This window comes from Vulpes vulpes, chromosome 11 (genome assembly GCF_048418805.1).
Source record: "Vulpes vulpes isolate BD-2025 chromosome 11, VulVul3, whole genome shotgun sequence".
In the NCBI taxonomy this organism is placed as follows: domain Eukaryota; kingdom Metazoa; phylum Chordata; class Mammalia; order Carnivora; family Canidae; genus Vulpes; species Vulpes vulpes.
In genome coordinates this window covers 37634436-37657101 of record NC_132790.1, presented here as the reverse complement: position 1 = coordinate 37657101, position 22666 = coordinate 37634436, and the positions used below count along the sequence as shown (strand labels likewise).

Genomic DNA, 22666 nt, shown 5'->3' with positions numbered 1-22666 from the left:
AGAGACAGGAATATCAGCACACGGCTGGCGTGTGGTAGATCAGCTGTCTTGCCGATCCGAAATCCCACATACTTTCAAATAGGCCTTCCAAAGAGAATAGCAGGGAAATTAACAGCTGTGAGATAAATATTAGCTATGAAAGAGTTAGCAAATCATATACTACTATGCAAGTTCTATATATCTACTACATTGTCCATAAGCAGTACAGACTTTATTGATGAATTCACATGAATGTTGATCTACAATTACAAATCATATTCAGGTTAAATTTAAATGATACTTCCTGGACACCCTCTAGGCACTGTGGCGATCAGAGGAATGAACAGCATTCAGATGGTGCTTCGATTAGCCTAGTATATTTTCCCAGCAATGGCACATATAGCACAAGCCCTCATTTCAGAAGTACAGCATAGAGCAGCACTCCTGTGTAGCGCTTCCCTTAGGGACGGTGAATGCAGGTTTATGGGTGACTTTGGACAGACCTTTCAAAGGCATGAAGCCTGAGTAGCAAATAGTCTATTCCAAGACTGTAGGACCCTGCCTGCTACACCTTATCATCAGTCAGATCCACCGTCTCTATTTCCTTTGAGGCCATGGGATTCAGAGAGACACTCACCTAGGTACATCGGAAGGTTAAACCAGAGAACTGCCAGTGGAAGGCAGAGGAATCGGCAAGCAGTAAATGCTCCTCCCACTCTCTCTGGTTCCTTCCAAGTCCTTAGCTAACCTGATAGTGACCCTGGCATTCTAAGGGCTCCAGGAGGCAGCAAAAGTAGGAGAGGACTTTACTTACAGCATCTCAAGTCCCCAAACCAGATGATCTGAGTTGTAGCTATGGTAAAGCAAGTATCAGTATCTAGGGAGTATTAAAGACTAAGTCCAAGTACAGAGCAAGAGATCTTGAGCTGCGATCAGGAACAGGCTGGAGGGACACCTGGGTGGCTCAGTGGTTGAGCATCTCCCTTTGGCTCAGGTCATGGTCCTGGGGTCCTGGGATTGAGTCCCACATTGTGCTCCCCGAAGGGACCCTTCTTCTCCCTCTGCCTGTGTCTCTGCCTCTCTCTGTGTATCTCACGAATAAATAAATCAAATCTTTAAAAAAAAAAAAAAAACAGGTTGGAAAGCAGGTCAGAGAGGTAGATCAAAAGTTTCAAAAAGCAAGCTGTGAAAAAGTCACAGCCAGTAGATTTCTGTTGATTCTGTTGTGACCAGCATGCTAAATACCATCTTTCCATGGGCAATGGGAAGAAGAAAGATGCTTTGTTTTATAGTAAAGGCTGGCCATCCATGTGTCCCTTGGGCTGATCATGTGGGGCATTGGCAAGAGTGTTATGCATGGCCTTTTACTGAGTATAACCCACTAAATGCAGCTCCAGGGTGAGCCACTTCAGGACAAGGTCATGGAATACCATATCTCCAGAAAATGCCAAAGCTAGAATCACTGGACTTAATGCTCAGTTCATAATAAAAATGGACTGCAAGTATAACGGTTGTTTCTATTTATTTTACCTAATTCTGAACACTGTTTCTATGGTTGTATTACTAATAAAAATCCCAGGACACCATGGCCTTTACAGCCATGGACTGAATTGAACCTAATGCAATAGTTTGGACAGTTGAAGTCAGAGACATCAAGGAGACAACTGACTGTGACTTCCAAGAGCTTTAACCGACATAAGGCCCCTGGAATTCAGACAAGCAAAGCCTCAGGGAGCCTTTGCTCTGAAGGGAGCTGGAGAAAGGCCTGGGAGCCTTTCCAAGCCTGGAAGAACTTGCATGGATCAAGGGGGATGAAAGGCATTTCCTTCCAGCCCCAGGCCCAAGGCGGCCTGGGGACATTGGGAGCCAGGGTCAGGAAAGGAACAGTTTATCCTCCCTGACAGAGGCAAGGAGGGCCTAGGGAGCTTTTTTGTTTACATGTTTATTTGTTTGTTTGTTTCCAATCCTTACCCACAAATTCAGGGTAACCTCTTCTCTCCATTAGCAGCCTTGTGGGGCAAAGGGCCTGATCCTTGGCCTGATAGCGCCAAACCAGTCCTAGAAGAAAGGAAAAATACCAGAAATCCTGGAAGTGTCTGAGATTGAAAAGAAGGAGCACTGTTTGTAGGATCCAAACTCCTGGCTCTGTGCAATTCTTTAATCTGCCACTCATTCAGATTGTAACCAAACCAAAGTGGGATTGCTCCTTGGTGAGTCAGAAACCACACCAACTTGAGTTGTCACACAAAAAACTTTTATTTGCAGTAAATTAGAAGTCATGACAGAGAGAGAGAGAGAGAGAGAGAGAGAGAGAGAGAATAGATTCCTTTTGTTTAGGGTTAGAATGAATATTTAGATATCAGATAGGGAAGCCTTGTCATTGTATGTATGTAGATATGGGCACAAAGAAGCCCATGTGCCTTAAGGAGACATACATACATTGTACATACAGACATTGTATGTTATGTAAATTAGGCTGAGGCTCAGTGGAGATTTTAGTATTATAATGAGGTAAGTAAGGGTGATTGCAGGTCCTTCCAAAGGTCATTCCGTGGTTCATCTGTGCAGGTGCTAGTCAGGTTTAGCTCAAAGGGTCTGGGTAATCTGGGCCAATGGAGACTTTGTCAGGGCAGTCTCCATCACCTGGGGGGTGATTTTTGGGTTTCCTTTGTCTGAGTTAAAGGGAAAGCCAGGAAGAAGAGCTTAGGGAAAAATGGAAGACAAAGGTTAGTAAGTACAACAAGATGGGTAGTAAAGGCCAGGTCTTGAATGGAGCTGGTGACAAAATCTTATGCTTTTGCCCCTCATGGACTCTTTGCTTTGTCTCAAGAAAGTAATACAATTCATCAGCACATTTCCCAATTCACAGAAAGCATTATTGATAGAAAGAATCACCACAAAATACAACAATGAAACAGATGACAATGAAAACTCTATAGGCTAAAATTGTTACAGGCAAAAAGGAACTGATGAATCATAAATTATTTGGTATGTTGCAAAATGCAAAAAAAGTTAAAAAAAAAACAGTGGGAAAGAATCTGTTTTGAAGAAATAATCGACAACAGCAAAGTAAAACCACACTGCACATAGTAAAGCTAGCTAAAAGTATCAAATCTTGCAAAATTTACACCTAAAAAATTGTATCTGGGAAAACCGAAGTTAGTGATTAATAAAAGCCATTGAGGAAAACTATAATCACTGAAAAATTTTCAATAACAAAATAAATGGCAATAACAAAACTAATGGCCACATCAAAGTTTGTTGTAAAATACACACAGAAAGTATTTATTCACAAAATAAAAGTAGAACTGGAACTGGCTTAACCACAGTGTATAATAAAATTGATCAAGGAAACAGATTAGTGTAGAGTCCTTCCAAAGAAAAATGTTTTTTCAATAGACATCCATCACTAAGGCACAATTCTGATTTAGATTTTTATGGTTTCTAAATGTGGAGGTTAAATATGCTAAAGGTCAAAACAGCCAGATCCAAACACAATTGGAGTCCAAACAAGAGTCAATACAATTAAAATGTCTTGTACTCATCTCCCAGGATTGCATTGTGGCTCTAAAGCATCTGGCTTTGATTTTAATAAGCCATGTGATTTTGGGAAAGTTTTTAAATTTCTTTAAGCTTCAATTTACTCATCTGTAAAATAGACATGTTACTTCATAATATTCTTGCTCTTAGTGTTTATACTGGATATGCCAAGAAAAACCATGAGAAGCCTTGCACATACCTTTCTCTTGACGTCTTCCATACCCCTAAGCTCCCATGCTTTGTATTCTCATAACTTCAGTCTCTAACCATGGGCAATTGAACTAAAAGAGGAATACCTGGGAATGCCTGGGGGGCTCAGTGGTTGAGGGTCTGCCTGGGCTCAGGTCATGATCCCTGGGTCCTGGAATTGAGTTCTGCATTGGGCCCCCACAGGGAGCTGCTTCTCCCTCTGCCTGTGTCTCTGCCTCTCTCTGTATCTCTCATGAATAAATAAATAAAATCTTAAAAATAAATAAATAAATAAATAAATAAATAAATAAATAAATAGATAGATAGATAGATAGATAGTACCTGACCCAAAGACAACTATATCTAGATTGGCCAGCAGGCTGGTACAAAAGCATTACCCAAAAAGATACTTTATACTCAGTGGTTACTGGATAATCCATCCATTAACTCCACTCCTAGGTAATTTTCCTACTAGATGTGCCAAAAAGTGAACAGAGGGTAGGATCAATCGGCAGAGGCAGAGAGAAGCAAAGAGAAGAGGCAGAGGCCATGTGGTGACATGACTAATGAGTAAGTAAAAGGCATGAGTAAGCAAAAAGCAAAAAGGTAGAGACGAGGAAAGAGAATGGGTTAGTAATTAAACAGGAAGAAGCTGGTGGGGAGAAAAACAAAGATGGAGTTGCTGTGTCATAAACTCAGAAAACTTCTCAAACTGTGATCAGGGCTCAGAGCTGCTGACAGATTCTTGGTACTGCTGCTGAGTTATATGTGGTGACAAACTTTCCAGGTCTCTGGAGTCCTGCTTGGGCAGCCTTTCTAATTCTCCCACGTGTCCTGGAAATAAATGCCAGTGCTAGAGATAACAGCCATAACAACAACAAAAAAGCACATGGCCTTTTAACATATGAAAAGACACTCCCTCCTCACTCATGAGATGATAAGAAAAATGTCAATTAAAACTAAACCAAGATTTTACTTCTCACCTCTCAGGCAAATAGTCAAAAGTTTGATAAGAATCCTTTGATGGAAGGCTTTGGGGAAATAGGTAGTTCTCTGCTGGTAGGAGAACAAAATAATGCAACTCACAGGTAAAGGAATTTGGTAGTAACTGGCAAAATTACATATGCATTTATCATTTGACACAGCAATCTCACTTCTAAGTATCTATGCAAGCATACACTGGTAAAAATATAAAAAGATGTACGCACAAGACTATATATGGCATTTTAAGGAGTCAAAACAAAACAAAACACCCTGAAAGTAACTTAAGTATTTATCTGTAGGGAACTAGTTTAATAAATGTGGTACATCTACAAATGCTATACAGTTATCTTAAAGAATAAGGAATGTTTCTATGTGCTACAATGGAATGATATCTAGGATTTAATGTTAAGTGAAAAAAATCAAAGTAAAGTACCTGAATGGAGCTTAACCCACACATGTATTTTCTCTGTAAAGTATATCACAATCTTTTTACTCTTAGGAACAGTTGAGCACTATGTTTGAGGGCCATTTTAAACAATAAAATCACCAGAAAAAGCACAAAATGCAGCCCTTAATACACTGCAATAAGGGCACTTGTTTACATATGAGAGCTGAAATAGGAAGGCAGAACTCACTGTGCATATTTTTTACATTTTCAAAAAAGGAAAAAATTAGCTGTAAAATAAATGAAATGTGAGAAAGGAATAGGTGAGGGTAGAGAATTAGAAGATAAACTTTTCTGCATATTCCTTGTTTCATAATTTGAATTTTGTACCATGTTGAAGTTTTATTAAATTCCAAAACAATATAAATCAAAATGAAACTAAGAGCAACCTCTAAAATGAATTTGAGATATTGGTGTGACATCATAAGGTGCTTTCTTTTTAAAAATGTCTTTCCTAACCCTTTTCACTGTTAAGACCTAGAAACAATAACCAATCCAGTAGCTGTGAGCACTATTCTACCTTAATTATGGTCTCTAAATAGCACTTACCACTACAAGAAACCAGACCTCTTTGGAGACATGGCTAGTTCCAGATCTGGGACCAGAAATCTACAACATATAAAAAAGAAGAAGAAACTTACAAGATGATTCTAAGACATCTTTACATTCAAAAAGTAAAGAAGCTACCAAAGACTACTACAGTTATGTGTCAAAAGGACTCCAGAGACAAAGATAATCTCATTGACTAAAGATGAGATCATTTGAGCACCAATAACTCCAACATATTAAAACGTATCAAATATATTTAAATCCATTGAGTTTATGATCACACACATACACATACAACTCATTGTCTACTTTGAAGAACACTAGGAACTAATTCATCATTCTAAAAAATTTTAAAGGGTAACAATTAAGCACTTTTTTCTGCCTTTTCTATCTGAACTGAAATTTAGAGCAGTAAAATACATGTTGAAGAAAATTTTCTTTCTTTAGAAGTATTTCAGCTTATGAATAAAGGAGGAATGATAGAATGCCATCCTTTTGCAAACTCCTGACATAAGGATATGGCAATAAACATTAATTTCTACCAACCTCACGAGAGAGACCAGACATTATTATTACTCTTATTTCCTGAGGAAAGTACATAACACCACCTGGGAAGTAGTTTTCTTTTAAATTTTTTATGCATCTGAGTCATATGAAGGGTTAGCTATAACCATGATTAAAAGAAAATGGGGAGAGAGGAATGTGCTTCATGACACAGTGGGGCTGCGACTAATACACTGAGAATATGGAAAACCTATAGAGTCAAATGACTCAGTTTCTTCAAGGAAGTAATTCAAGGGGGAGAAACTATAAATCAAAAGATACTTAAGAGATGTATCAACCAAAGGAAATATATGGGCCTTCCTTAGATGATTATTAAAACAACTCAAAATTGTGTGTATGTGTGTGTGTGTGTGTGTGTGTGTGAGAGAGAGAGAGAGAGAGAGAGAGAGAGAAATTTGGAACTTGATTAGATATTTGAGCATATTAAGTACATTTTTAGGTTATCTTTTAAAATTCTTGATATAATATTATATCTAGTATTTGCTTCAAAATAATCCAACCTTAAAGTAGGAAAGGAAGACAGAAGGTATACATAAAACAAAAGCAGCTGAGTTAATTAAGGTAGGAATCATGAGAGGCGCACAGGTTTCATCGCATTAGTCTTTCTAAGGGTAGTGTATGTTTTAAATTTTTCATACCAAATTTTTAATTATTTAAAATCCCATTAACCAGCAAATAATAGATCCTTGTTTCTTGTATCTTGAAAGAATCCAATCAGTATAGAATTCCTGTCAAGATTAAATGTAGTACCCCATGTAGAACAGGGAATCTAGTGGCTGACAAAAAGAGAGAGAGAGAGAGGGAGGGAGGGAGAAAGAGAGAGAGAGGCTCCAGATATGGTGGTTAAAGCATTATTATGTTTCAGGATTTTAGCTTACTTCTTTTTTTTTTTTTTTTAACTTCAGCCCTATACAATTCAGAGAAATTCTATGTCAACCTTATGCAAATAATGTAGACAAAACGGAATTCCTATACTTCCAGGATCCATTCAGAAAGAGAATCTTTTCCAGTAATACCTCTTTAATTTCTTGCCTGGCGTCCAGTCAGGGAGGCTTCTTTAAGGCCAATATACCTGATGCATACTCTACTCCCAGACTCAGAGCTGGGTAACTCCCCAAGTAGCTCTTTGCATTACTAACTTTATTGCTCCTTTCCCCTAGAAGTCTGACATACCCAGTTACTCTCTCCACCTTGACCTTGCTTCCTCTCAGAGTCCATTTCATTTCTCCAGCTAGGCTGGACTCCTCAGGACAGCCCTTCCAACTCCTAAGGCATGAGTAGCCTTATCACCAGCTTCAACATGACATCCCACAGCAAAGCTGACCTACTTTCAAAGTGCTTCCTTCTTGTCCATCCTTCTATCCCAGACCATCATACTATCCAGCCTAGCTGGTACCAGGACTTTCAACCCACCCCTCTGGTGTCTCACTCCCTTTCTGCTGACACTTCACTTCCATTTTGCAGTGGACTTTGTCCAGATTTTACAAAAATCAACGTGTTCAGGATAACAAGTATAATGGTCTCTTGTGGCCTCCCTAAAATTGTTACCACATTGTTGTTGACCTAGTTATTACATTTAGTGTTACCAGAAATCAACTGGCTCAAGCAATTCTGGGAGTATTTCACATTTATTTATTTCATCTTCACTAAATAGGATGACCTTGTAGAACACAATTGGTTATTCCCAAAAGTGGACCTAATGGCAGGCATCATTAAAGCTTATGCAATTTCCAAGAATGCTGGGTTCCATATTCTCTTTGAGGGCAATTATACAAAACTCTCATATTCTACCACTGCCTATTCCAGTTGGACCAAAGGACTTAGGATAATTTCGTGTGCAACAGGATATATATTCAGCATGGAAAGAACAGAGATTAACACCACCTTCAACTAAATCCCATCCCCTAGGCCTCAGTTCCATCACCAGTAATATGAGCATTTTTTGAAGACTTGTGTCTGTCCCATATCTATTCCTCCAAGAGTCCTTCGAAGTCAGGGACTGTATTTCATTTTCTGTGTATCTTCAATGCCAAACCCAGTTCTATCAAACAGAAGACATTAATTTTGAATGATTGGCTGTGCAAGGTTCTGTAAAATTTTTGACTTCCACGGAAGTATTCCAAACCCCTGACACCATCAACAACTGTGTATGGCAGTAATAGCCATGCATTTGTGATGAAAAAGAGCCCTGAGCACATTAAAACCTGTCCTAAGTTATGAGATTCAGTTCTAGGCCTCGATTCTAGAGATGACAGAGTGCAACGGAAAGTATGCCGGACTCTGCCCTTGGACCTGCGCTGTCCTGGGGAAACAACAGACTTGCGCCAACCACAGATGTCAGGGTCAGAGAGGCCTGAATGTGAATTGGTTCCATCAGTCCTCCACTTCAGCTGCTGGCTGTAAGAAACAGAACTTAATTGAGCAACAGTAAGCAAAAGGTGGATTTTATTTTTTTGGATGATGAGAAAATCAACACAAACTCACAGGCAGGGAGTGCAGACAGGCCCCAGGAAGATCTGGTGCCCAAATCGAAATGCATACCTTCAAAATCAGGCCACAGACACACCTCACCACTGAGTCCTGCTCTCTCTGGGACCACATGATACCCTCTTCCATCACCCTGCACCCCTCTCTCTGTAGAGGAAGTTTGCTCATTCCACTTGTAAGCAGGCTAAACATGGCTGTCCAGATCCTATTTTTTTCTCACCATGCAGGTCAAGTACCCACAGCAGCTGGCTTGTGGCCCTGAGGTTTATTCCCAATTTTCTGGGGGATGCAGTCTGATTGTCTCCCCATCCTGGACTGACAATCTCTGCCAGCCCACCCAAAAGAGGCTGTGGGAGTCTCTACCTTCTGAAGAATGGTGATTTTATGCAGGGATAGCAGATGATCAGCCTCCCATTTTATGGGCTTACGCTGCAGTTATGAAGGATATTTAAGGTTGAGATCAGTTCAGTGGCTATTGCATCAGCCCAGAAGAGAAATGATGAGAGCTTCAGCAAAAATCAGAAAAGCTATCAGGGGAATAAAGAAGAAAATGAATGGAAGAAGTATGAAAGAATCAGAGACACAACATTGGGTGTGGGGAATGAGAAAGGAAGGTTTCTGGTCTTGAGAGGGAGAGATGGCAAAAAAAAAAAATTGAAGAAGACAACCAGGAGGAAAGGCAAATTCGGGTGGGGTCAGGGTGGTGGTGGAGAATGGACAAAGGTATTGTATTTTAACAGAAAACAAGATTTTGCGTGTAAAAATCAGAGAGAGATACCCAAAGATAAGATGGAGAAAGGATGGCTTGCATGATTAGTTACAAACCTCTCTACTTCTATTTCTGCCCTGATTAACACCTGTCAGCAGCTCCTGATACTACAGGATAAAATCCAGCCTCTTATGCCTGGACCTCAAGCCCTTCATCACACAGCCTGTGACCAGCTCTGTACCCTTGGTGTCAGCCACAGCAAGCAATAACCAGCTGCAGCCTCCTCAATGCACCATCTTCTCCTGTCTCTGTGCATTGAGGCATCCTGCTCCCTCTGCCTTCTTCCTCCAGCTGCCTGGCATGCTTCTATTTGTCCTTCAAGACACCTGAGCCAGCCAAGGCTACCTTACTTGCCCTTTTTATTCGGTGTTCTCTGTACTATTCCTTCCTGGGTCCTGGCAAACCACTAAATTGCAATCTGACATTTTGGTCCATTTCCCCCACTCCCCAACCCCAGACTAGGAATCCATGAATTCAGGAAGTGTGGTTTGCATCTCAGTATCCTCAATGCCTGCTACAGAGTAACACCTATCAGATATTTTTGAAGTAGCTGGAATGGTGGCCTGACCTCTGCACTGTAGGCACACAAAAACCTTACAGCATTTTCCCTTGCCAGTGGGAATCATCTCTCTCTGTCTCCTTTCCTTCTGCTGCTTTCCCATTACTGTGCATTTCCTCTCTGAGTGAGAATAAAGGAAAATGGATTCCTGTTTCAGCCTTGGCATCAGTTGTGCATCCCCATGGACTTGGTATTAAAGGAGCCATTGACCTTACAAAATTGTGCAGGGAAGAAAAAGAAAACAGACTTGTTTTTTGTTTTTAAAAGATTTTATTTATTTATTAATGAGAGAGAGAGAGAGAGAGAGAGAGACAGAGACAGAGACAGAGACATAGGCAGAGGAAGAAGCAGGCTCCCTGCAGGGAGCCTGATGTGGGACTTGATCCCTGGACCCCAGGATCACAACCTGAGCTAAAGGCAGACGCTCAACCACTGAGCCACCCGGGTGTCCCCAAAACAGACTTGTTTAAAGCAAATTAAAATACATTCAGGGAGGAACTGAGTCTACATGAGCTGCAAATATAAGAAGGAAGAGAAAATAGCATCCTTGAAAATTTATAGTGGGTAAACCAAAGGAAGTTGGCTCATAGGCCTTGGATGCATATTCCCTTTTCATTTTTTCTCAAGCCAGACTGCAATGGGACGGAGAGAATGAGGGACACAGAAGTAAAGAGAGTGAGACAAACTGCTTTTTCAAGAACTTCAGAAACAAGGTCCGGAGGACCACGGGTTGCAGCTTAAAGTGGACTGGAGTGAAATTGGGTTGTATGCTGTGTGTATGTTGAAAGATAAGATGTGAGCTTATCTGTGGGCTGGAAGAGAGATAAAAAGGAAAGGGAGAGCTCAAAAGGGACATTACTTGAAGCAAGATCCTGGAGAAGGCCAAAGGGAGTGCGGCCAGGAGCGCAGGAGAGGAAGCACACTCCTTCTTCTACCCAGGTGACAGGGCCCCTACCAGCTTTTCTAGCTCCTCTGCCAACACTGCCTGGAGACCTTCTCCTTTCCAGGCACTCCTTCACTCTCTCTGATCATGCCACAGTTTTTCAGGCCCTGATGGGTCCACACATATTGTTCCCTTCACCTGCAGTGCTGGTTCCCCAATTGCCTCCTACTGAATTCTGACTTACCCTTTAAGACACAACTCAGAGATCCGGGTCACTGAGAAATGTTCTTGATTCTTCTACTCGAGCAAGGAAAATGTTTCTCCTCTGGCACTCAGACTTGTAAGATACACATTTGTTGGTGTACTTATTTCTTCTGACTTCCCGCCAAAATAGGGGTGCCCCAACCAGGGGTACAGATTCATATAGATCACACACTCTAGAAATGTTGAATGAGGGGATCCCTGGGTGGCTCAGTAGTTTAGCGCCTGCCTTTGGCCCAGGGCGGGATCCTGGAGTCCTGGGATCGAGTCCCACATCGGGCTCCTGGCATGGAGCCTGCTTCTCCCTCTGCCTGTGTCTCTGCCTCTCTCTCTATGTCTATCATAAATAAATAAATAAATAAATCTTTAAAAAAAAAAAAAGAAAGAAATGTTGAATGAATGAGTGAGTGAGTGAATGAATGAATGAGTGAATGTGGAAAGGAAAAGCCATTGGGTATTTTAGGAGCTTTGAGATGGAGAAAAAGGGTATAACCTCTTCCTGGGCTGAAAAGGTGAATGAGCTGAAGATTAAGGAGAAAAGGGAACCGTCCAGAGCAGTCTCTGTTGGAAAGTCAGAGATGATGGAATGATTTAGAGGTAGAGTGAGAGCTGAGCTGAGGTTTGCATGCCAATGGCACCAACACATAAACAGAAATCCACAAAATTAAGTTCATGACCTTCCTGCAAAGTGAAAAGCAACTTTCCCACAGTCAATAGCTTTATCTGGGAAATAAATTAACAGTGATCAAATCAGATTTGTGAGACCTCAGGGACAGAGTGTCTCAGACAGCTGGGGCTTTCTAAAAGTCATAAAAATACCGACGTTCTGTCCAAGTCCATGATCAAAGGCTTGCCGGACTCACTAATGAAGAAGAAAATCCACTTAACAGTATTAAGATAGCCTTTGATTCCTAATCTTTTGCTGTGTAAAAATCTGAGTTTTGTTCACCAAATAGCATTAAGTATCAATTAGAATATTTTCTAAATCTGTATTGTAAGCACACTAACTAATGTGTGTGACTAGTGAGAAATCACCAGATATAAATCTAATATAAGCTTGAGTGGACTTGTCTCATTCCCTTCCTGGATCTCTGCAATCAGAGAACATCACATGGTGTTAGAGCTATAAGGAAGCTTGAAGAACATCTAGGCAAATCGCCTCGTGTTATCAGAGGCTGGGGTGGAAAAGTGAATTTCTCAGGCTTCCCTCCTCATTAGCAGTAGAAGTGAGCTGGAAACATGACTTTCCACCAAATGATCTTTTTTCTATGCCATGTCACAAAAGAAATTATGTTCAATTCTTGTTTCGATTAGCGAATTATGCAGTATAGTTCAAAAGTCTCCTGTCCCAAAGAATTAAGTTGAATGTTTTCATGCCCAAAATGGTAACCCCTCAGATAGCCAGAAAGTACTATTTTCTGGAACACTTCATTTCCTTGGACAGCTTCAGAAAGCCACGGTTTTACTGAACAAATGCTAAGTGTCCTAAGAGTTCTGGAAGAAAAAGATAGGGACAGATGTGGGGGTGGCAGCAGATGATGGAGGAAAGAAGTCTTCAACAGGAAGTCTGGGGGTGTAGATTGGCCACGGCAGAGTGGCACTCCCGACCAAGACAAATGATATGATGATGGAAGATTCAGGGACCCCTGACTGCCAAATCTGGATTGGAATTAATTTGTTCAGAGCAGTGTTTCCCAGAACACACTCCATAAAACACTAGTTCCTCAATATGCCCCATAAAAAAAATAAAGGAGAAATTCTGCGTTCAAACAAGATTGAGAAATGCTGTACACCCCAGTACACATTAGCATATTAAAGGTGCCAGGTTTTCCTGTGGTCAAGTTTCTCTGTTTTTGTGTAGAGTGTTTTAAAAATGTAAAAACAATTCTTAGCTCAGGGACCATATCGAAACAGGCCACTGTTTAATGTTTAGCTCTTTGCCGACCCTTGCCAAAGAGGCCTGTTTCATGCTTTTATTTGTTTACATAATGCTTATTAACATCCAATTCCTGCTAAACAGAAGACTTCTCTTTTTTTCATGATAATAACACATCTTATTAGAATCGTTATTCATATCATATAAATATATTTGTCCCAACTACAGACAGAGGGAGGGATCATGAAGGAAAGCTCTTATTGCTGTGGGGGAACTTGGACACGGAGAAAGGACTGAGAAATGGGGACACCTGGGACCATTTGTTCCCCTCATCCCTCACAGAAGGCACAAATGCATTATTTCTTTCCATGTGAGGTCGCTGGGGGGGTGGGGGGAGGTGGCAGGATGGGGCAGGAGACAGAGTACAGAAAACTTCAAAATACAAAAGAAATCTCCAAACTTCATATCTAATGCTGTGGAAAAGGCCGCGGTGGGGTGCAGAAGGCAATGGGGGGGGGGGGGGGGCGGAGGCAGAGAGAAACACTGAAGCTCAGAACTGAGAGAGACCTCAAGGGGCCTGGCGTCCGTGCTGCTGCCTCAATGCAGGCCCCAGAGAAAACTCGGGTAAACCAACACAGACCCCGAATGAGAGAGGGTGGGGTGCCCCAGGAATTGGCTTTGGGGCATCAGAGAGTGTATGTGAGTGTGTGAGTGTGTGTGTACGGGTGGTGGTGTGGTGGCTGGTGTCAGTGACGGAGCAACCAGGCCCAGGAGGGGCTGATCCTAGTCCCCCTGGGGAAGGTCTCCTCCATCCTGGTTCCTCCAAACCGCTTCCAGGGAGTAGAGTCAGCGGCTGCTTCTGGGAAGGGCCCTGCCTGGGCAACGAGCCAGGTGGGAGAGGAAGGCCAGAGCCCCGGATGAAAATGGTTCGGGGGATCCCTGGGTGGTGCAGCGGTTTGGCGCCTGCCTTTGGCCCAGGGCGCGATCCTGGAGACCCGGGATCGAATCCCACGTCAGGCTCCCGGTGCATGGAGCCGCTTCTCCCTCCGCCTGTGTCTCTGCCTCTCTCTCTCTCTCTCTCTCTCTCTGTGTGTGTGTGTGTGTGACTATCATGAATAAATAAATAAGATCTTTAAAAAAACAAAAGAAAATGGTTTGGGGAGCGGCTCTTAGGGGACAGAATGCCATGGAGCCCAGGGTGTCAGAAGAGGCGAGAGACCTAAGTGTATGTCTGTGCGTGCGTGTGTGTCCGTGTGTCTGTGCGTGTCCTGGGGTGGGGGGAGGTGAGATCACTCAAAGGTTAAGGGGTCCTGGGTGCTGAAAGAGAAGTGTCCCTCCTCGTGGGCCGTCCTCGGCGCCCGAGGCTGGGGCGCGACGGGAGCGGCTGGCGGACGAGCAGGGCAGGAGCGTCCGGGGCCCCGCAGGAGGGGAGCTCTGTCCCCGGGCTCAGGGGCCTCGGGAAGGGAGCCTCGCGTCCTCTGGGGACCCATCCTGGGAGTCTGTCGGAGGCGCTGGGCGGCTCGGCCTGCAGCTCGCCTCCGCGGCAGCAGCGCCTTCACTCCACCTCCCGCCCGCCACCTTCTCCGGGCAGGCCTCCAGCTTGCTCCCGTAGGCAGGCAGTTCCCGCTTCTCCTCCTGCACCTGCCCCTTTCCTTCCGGAGCCCGCGCGCCGGGGCGCCCTGTCCGCTCCCGCGGCTCCCGGCCGCCTGCACCAGGCTGGGATCCTTCCCCCGGGCCAGCTCCTGAGCCCTCGGCTCGGCCGTCCCCCTGCCCTGCCTTGTCCGGGCGCAGTACGCCCGCCCCCCGCTCCAGGCTCTGGTCTTTGCCCCGCGCCCTGCAGCCCCCCCCTCGCTCCTCCTCCAGGTGCAGGCCCAGCTCGGCCGCCGGGACCCAGCCACGTGGACGGGGCGCCCGGGCTGCGCCCCCGAAGGGCGGCCTCGTGCTGATGCGAGGCTGCGAGCTCCTGGGCTCCTCGAAGCTGCTCCCTCGGGCTCCAGCTCGGCCACACGCTGCTGGGCCTGGCCCAGGTGTCCTTCATCGGGGCCACCTTGTCCTGCAGTCGCTGGGCCCGAGCACCCTGTTCCTCCTGCCCGCCCTTTGCTTCTGCAGCTCCCAAGGTAAGCGATGGGTTTCCGGTCGTGCCCGCTGGAGCTCAGCCTCACTGGCTCCTTGTGCTCGCACTTCTTTCAGCCGCCCCAGGAGCCTCTCTTGTTCCCGAGTTAGGGCCTTCACCGTGTCCCTCACCGTGTCCCTCACCCTGTCCAACTCCACCTCCCTAGTCAGCACTTTCTCACTGATGGTCCGGATGTCATCTTCCAGCTCCAGGACGCGTGCCACATGGCCTCCCTGTTGTCGGCTCAGGATGTCCCTCTCTTCTACGAGGTCCCCGTGGGACCCGGCGAGCCCCTTGTACTGCTCCCTGAGCTCCGCGTGCTCCTCCTGGCAGTCGCCAGAGCCGCCTCGAGAGCCTGTACTTGATTCCTCAGCTCCGTCACCTGTCCCTCCACAGCAGCTTCAGCTGCATCAGGTCATTCCTCTCTTGCTGGCTCTCATCCAGCTGGTTCTGCAGCACAGTGGCCTTGGGGACAACCAGCAGGATGTCAGCGTCACCATCAGTCTCCTCCAGGGTCACCAGTTCATCCATGGGCCTTGGCTCTCGGAACTGCAAAGGGGGACTCTGCCCACACACCCAGCCCTGGCAGTTCACGTACCAGAATTGGTAGAGCTGGGCTCTGGGTTTGGGCAGGTAGCTGGCTTGGAACTCGACGCTCGTGTGGACAGGGGAGCCGGCAGCTGCATTTTCCGGCACTGAAGACCAGACAAACGTGTGGTAATCCCGAACACAGGCAGCCTCCACCTTGAAGATGTCAATCCAGCCGCTGGCACTGGGCACGGTGCCCGGGGGAAGGGTCTAGTGACATTCCATCTGGGTGTTGGGAGGTAGGTCCATGCTATACTCAGAAAATTGACTCCATCTCCGGGAGGTGCCTGGCAGTAGGGATGATTCTTCCACCTGCCCTCAAGCTATTTGCCCTCCCACACCCGGATCAGCTGTTCATTCACCTTCCCTAAACAGAAAATTTCTTTAAAAAAAAAAATAAGAATGATATTTATTTGGCTTTTTGGAAATATAAATAACAATAGATGACAAAGAGCAAAACAAAACCAAATAAACCCCTGACATGATATATGGTTGATCATTTCCAGGCACAATAGCAGTTACTAATTAATATAACTAATATATAAAATATTAAAAAATAATATAAAAAATAAATTTGATTTTATTTTTACCTGCTTTCCTCCCAGCATTAACTATATGGGGATTTTCGGAAGCTTGAGTTCATAAGAAAATGCCACAGCTGGTTCATGGACCCAATTTCAATGTGTGTATGAAGAGGGAATGTTCCCCACACCACCACAAGCAATGTTCTGGACACCAGGTAGATGTCCTACAATTCAACTCAAGGCTGACACTCCCTGAGATAGCATTGGATTTCACAAGGTAAGAGTTCAGTCCTATGGGATGGCCTCACCTCAACTTCAGATGCCAGGTGTCAGCCAGACAGTTCCCCATGTTTCCAACCAATCGGCTACAAATTAGAGCTTCTAACAACCCTTTCAATTTAGGATGCCAATAGCAGGTCCAGGTTGTTGCCTGTGCTTCTGACCAATAGGCTACGATTGGAGGTTCCTACAACCTTCTCCTTGGGTTCATTAATCTGCTAAAGAGGCTCACAGAACTCAGGGAAACATTTTACTTACTAGATCACCAGTTTATTATAAAAGGATATAATTCAAGAACAGTCAGATGAAAGAGATGCGTAGGATAAGGTATGGGGAAAGGGCGCAGACCTTGCATGCTCTCTCTGCTCTCTCCAAGCATGCCACTCTCCCCAAATCTCCCTATGTCGACCCATGGAAGGTCTCCAAACCCCATCCTTCTGGGTTTTCATGGAAGCTTCATTACATAGGCATGATTGATTAAATCATTGGCAATTGGCAACTGATTGAAACCCCACTCCTGAGACGCCTGGGTGGCTCAGAGGCTGAGTGTCTGCCTGCAGATCAAGATGTGATCCCAGGTCACGCATCGGGCTCCCCAGAGGGAGCCTGCTTCTCCCTCTATCTAGGTCTGTGCCTCTCTCTGTGTCTAAATTTATTTATTCTCTGTGAATAAATTTATTCTCCCTCTATGTCTCTGCCTCTCTCTGTGTCTAATTTATTTATTCTCTGTGAATAAATAAATAAAATATTAAATAAAAATAAAAAACAACTCCACTCCTTTCTCCTTTCTCCTTTCTGGATAACAAGAGGGTGAGGCCTGTCAGTCCCACACTCTAATCACATGGTTGGTTCCATTGGGAACCAGCCCCCATTCTTTAGGGGCTCCCCAAAAGTCACCTCATTAATATATAAAAAATTAGGTCTTTATCTTCCCAAACACTAAGGAAATTCCAAGAGTTTAAGAAGCTGTGAGCCAGGAACCATGGGCAAAGACCAAATATGTATTTTTCATAGTGTTTGGTTATCTGAATGACCACAGGTATATTTCTTATAAATCACAATATCACAGCTTCTAATTCTGCTGGAGACATTTTAGAAAATAGAGTTTAGATCTGAAATCTACATTTCCAATCAAACATTCTAGGTGATTCTGATACAGGTGGCCCAAGACACATTTAAGGGAAAGCTGATAGTAATGGAAGAGTAAGGATGATGATGACCTTGAGGCTGAAGGTCAAGAGACCATTGCATACAATGGGGGTGGGGGAGGGAGGGAGATTTTACTTATCTCAGAGGACATTTTCAAAACTTCTTTAGGAAAGGGACACCTGGGTGGCTCAGTGGTTGAGCATCTGCCTTCAGCTCAGGGCATCATCCCGGAGTTCCAGGATCGAGTCCCACATCAGGCTCCCTGCATGGAGCCTGCTTCTCCCTCTGCCTGTGTCTCTGCCTCTCTCTGTGTCTCTCATTAATAAATAAATAAAATTTTAAAAAATAAAATAAATAAACATATTTTTAAAAACTTTAGGAAAAAAGTGTCACCTCTCTTAAATAACTAAATGGAATGAGAAAGGAAGAGCATTCATAGCCCTTACAACGCCCAAGATTCCCTGAGCCTTTGGGGCTGTTTCACAAAGAATCTCTGCCCACACCACTGGAGACTGGTAGGGGTGAGCCAGAAAGGTCTTCACCCCTTTCCTAAATCTCCTGTGGTGGAGCTGAGCCAGGAGAGGCATTCATTCAAGGCTTCAGGAAAGGCTAGTAGAAAACAAGGAAGAAAGCAACATGTAGCTACAGAAACTAACTCCCAAAGTCTCACTCAGCCCAGTAACAGGCTTCATTCTCCAGAGCTTGCAGCACCCCACCCGGCCGCCATGGAAGTTTTAGCTTGTTTCTACGGCGTGGGTGGCTTCATTCCAGAGGTGTACTGAAGCAGGTCGCCGTGAGCATCTGTGTGCATCGCTTCCCAGCTCCCGTTCGGTGAGTGTCTTCATGTCGGTAGCTTGAAATTGACCACAGTGGGAATATTTACACCATAGAAATTGGCAAAAATCAGGGCATAGTTTATTTATTTGATTCTGAGAGCTGCTTGCTAAACAGTTACCAGCACATCACTGCTTCCAACCTACTACACAGAATGTACAATAGCTCCATGGGTAAAAGCAGACTGTGTTTTAAAACACCTTGCTTTGGGACACCTGGGTGGCTCAGTGGTTGAGTATCTGCCTTTGGCTCAAGTCGTGATCCCGAGGTCTTGGGATGGAATCCCATAACGGGCTCCCCTCAGGGAGCCTGCTTCTCCCTCTGTCTCTCTCTGCCTCTCTCTCTCTGTCTCTCATGAATAAATATATAATATCTTTTAAAAAATAAAAATAAAAAATAAGACATCATGTTTGGAATCCCAAGGCCATCCCTTACTTAGCAGCTATGACCCTTAATCTCAGAGTCTCTGTCTGCCTTCTGTAAAACTGGAGAGAACTCCTTCCACTTTAGGGTGAGAGTTTTATAGAAATTACTATACAAAGAAACTTGAGCCAAAGCCTGGCACGTGGCAAGTACTGGCAGAGAAGTCTAGACATCATAAGGAATTAAAAGCAGAATCCAGAGAGGCCCCCAGAGAGACAGGAGTTCTCTATCTCTTCTGTGTAATGCTCTTTACTTTCCTGCATCTTCCATGGATGACTGACAGTGAGAATATCTCACTCTATGGACGGGAACTTTTCCTATAGATTAAGTTGACTAATCCTATCAGGATGTGACCCCACAAAGCCCAGCTATCACAAGAGACACACACATACGGTTTAATTACGGAACCTTCAAACCCATAGTGATGCCGTGTCTAGAGCACTGACTACTTTCTTCAGCAGGTGCCGGCTTCCAGGACAAGTGTGTCAGGGTTCTCTGTATAAACTGAACACTGATTTCTTGAATGACTTATACAGCAATTAGCAAGAATGTGAAATTTTCATGAATCTTGATACAGATTTTACTTCCCTGCCTTAATGGGTAAGAGCCTTCTGCACGCAATCAAGCTGTTCCCAGGTGTCTGAAGATGCCATGAGGCCTCTAGGTCCTCATTATCAACATCAGTTCTCCCCTACTGATACAGTAGCTACAGGAGAAGAAAGGTGCCCTGGCGCTGTAAGAGACAGCCCAGAGACACTGATTGGGTTTGGACCGAAGCCCTGAAATTCAGTTGTTTTCTTGTTATTTGCCTCTCCTAGGGCTAAGAAGATTCACAGTGGATCGTGAGATACATTTCTACAATCTAAATGATTAAGGTTTCAGAACCCAGAGTTTATTCATCTGCTTCTCCTTCAGCCATGATTGGGTGAAAGCAGAGCTATGGGACCCGCAGCTTCCCTGCTTTCTGTCCTTTCCAATCTCTTTGCAAGGGGACCATTATCCTCCAAGGGTCTCTAAAGGGGGTGAATTTTTTTCCATCGGACTTTAATTGATTTAGACCAGAAATTAGTATGCAACCCAGAGTCCCAGATATGTGAGCAGCGAGACAGATCAACATGTCACTTATTTCATTAGCTACAATTTAATTACAAGCAGAAATTCTTTCCAGTTGTATGTTTCCAGCAATCCTTGATGTTCAGAGTATAAGGACAACTTCATTTGGATGCAGAAAAGTTTTCAGGAAGAGCTGCAAAATCAGGCTTGGAAAATTCAAGTGTCTGCAAGAAATAGCTCCCAAAGTATGAGTAGACCAATCCTTAATATTCAGCTTTTTTTTTTTAAAGATTTTATTTATTTATTTGAGATGGGGGGAGAGAGAGAGGGAGAGAGAGCACATTAGTGGTGGGGGGAGAGGGTCAGAAGGAAAGGGAGAAGCAGGCTCCATGCTGAGCAGGGGGCCCAATGTGGGGCTTGATCCTAGGATCCTGAGATCATGACCTGAGTAGGAGGCAGACACTTAACCAACTGAGCCATGCAGGAGCCCCAACATCCAACTTTTAATCAACAAATATCTGCTAAAGATCTTCTATGCCTCTGGCATGATGCTGGATGCTGAAAGTACAGGACAAAGAGTTTCCTGCCCCATGAGGGAGCTTGTATGTCAATGAAGGATCAACACTAAGACACTGCTGACACTAATAACGATGTGATGACAAATGAAGTTAAGTGTTATGAAAGCCAAGTGCAAGGAGCTACTAAGGAAGTGGTATAGCTCTGCAGGAGTTAGGGGTGGTCCCCTGAGGAAGAGACATTTTAGCCAAAATTTAGAAGCTGAAAAGTGAGCCTGGCATAGCAAAGAGAATATTTTTTTAAGAGTTATTTATTTGAGAGAGATCAAGAGAGAGAGTGAGAATCTCAAGCAGACTCCGTGCTGAGTGTGGAGCCCAACAAGGGGCTCAATCTCACGACTCTGAGATGAGAACCTGAGCAGAAACCAAAAGTTGGATGCTCAACCAACTGCACCACCCAGGCCTCCCTTAAAAAAATTCCCAACTGACTGGTTAAGACTACATTTCTAGGGGAGTAAAAGAGGACATCCACCACTTCCACTGTGACCTCAGTCTGTACTATTTTTTTTTTTTTTTTTTTTTTTTTTGTACTATTTTTTTTTAAAGTAGGTTCCATGCCCAGTGTAGAGGCCAATGTGGGGCTTAAACTCACAACACTGAGATCAAGACTTGAGCTGAGATCAAGGGTTGGACACTTAACTGACTGAGGCACCCAGGCACCCCAAGACTATTTTAGAATAAAGGGCTACCAATAGCAAAGGTCTTGAGGTGGAAAGGAACAAACCCAGAAGCTGAAAGGTCAGTGTGGCTGAAGCACAGTGAGGGCAGACAGGCAGTGCAGAGCGGTGGTCAAGGTACAGATCGGGGCCATTATCTCAAGAGCAAGGGAATTCACGAAAGCATTTTCAGGGAATGAGCAACATGGTCAGCTTCGCACTTTTTTTTTTTAAGATTTTATTTATTTATTCATGAGAGATACAGAGAGAGAGAGGCAGAGACACAGGCAAAGGGAGAAGCAGGCTCCTCATTGGGAGCCCAATGTGGAACTCGATCCCAGGATTCCAGGATCATGCCCTGGGCCATAGGCAGGGGTTAAACTGCTGAATGACCCAGGGATCCCCCAAGCTTCGTACTTTTTGATGATCATCCTGGCTATCGCGCAGAGAGTGGGCTGGAGGGCGGCAAGAGAGGCTGTAGGAGGCCAGCCAGGAGGCATTGCTGGAATCTAGGAAAGTAATGTGGATGTGCTCCCAAACACCAGAACACTGGAGACGCAGCCTCTGTGAAGGAAAATTCTATGCAACTAGAGCTTCTAGAGCTACCAGGAGATGGGAAGGGGTGTATACTGTCCATCAGACCACGGCCACGTGGCTCAGTGACCAAGACTTCCAGAGTGTGAGTCTCAGAGTCCACAGAGAGCCCCTGGCAGAGCCTGGGTGATGGGCTGCAGGCTCGCCTGTGTCGTTTCTACTGGGACAGATACTTAGCTGCACTACACTGCAGCCCGAACACTGCTCGGCCTTTCATGAGTGAAGAGACACCGGGCAGAGGAGGAAGAGGCCCAGAAGAGGCAGGACTGTGACTGAGACATGAAGGAGGTGTCTGGTGGCCCAGTGACCTCATGCCAGCCACCTTCCCTCTGGTGGCCTGGCTTGTTCAGCTCATTGCCAAATAAGGCCAAGACCGTGCTTCCATGGAGGTTCGTGGGGGTTCACAGAAAGTAAATGGTTAATATGCATAAAGCAGTATAGAGTGCAGAACCTGCCCCCATAGTCTTCAATAAAAGGCACTTGTTGGCTTTCTTATCTGGTGGGTCCATTGCAGTTTGGACCAGGCGCATGTTCGAATCTCACCTCTGCCACTGAGGCCTTGTCACTCTGGGGAAGTTAGTAAAGGGCTCTGGGCCTCAGCTTCCTCACCTGTTAAATGGGGTTGATAAACCCTCCCCGAAAAGGTGTCCATGGAGAGTAAAAGAGTCGATGCTACTGGCTCTCCTTCCTCCTAGGGCTCCCTCCCAGCGAGCCTCACCAGGAGCAGCCTTCTCAGAGCAAGAGTGAGCGCTGAGAGGAAACTCTGAGTGCAGATCAGAGGACTTCGGGGCAT

General features: G+C 44.6%; 1 pseudogene; it reads right to left on the bottom strand.

Moving 5' to 3' along the window:
* Window positions 1-14640: 14640 nt before the first annotated feature.
* LOC112932337 (calcium-binding and coiled-coil domain-containing protein 1 pseudogene) lies at window positions 14641-22403 on the bottom strand (annotated as a pseudogene).
* Between the last annotated feature and the right edge of the window lie 263 nt (window positions 22404-22666).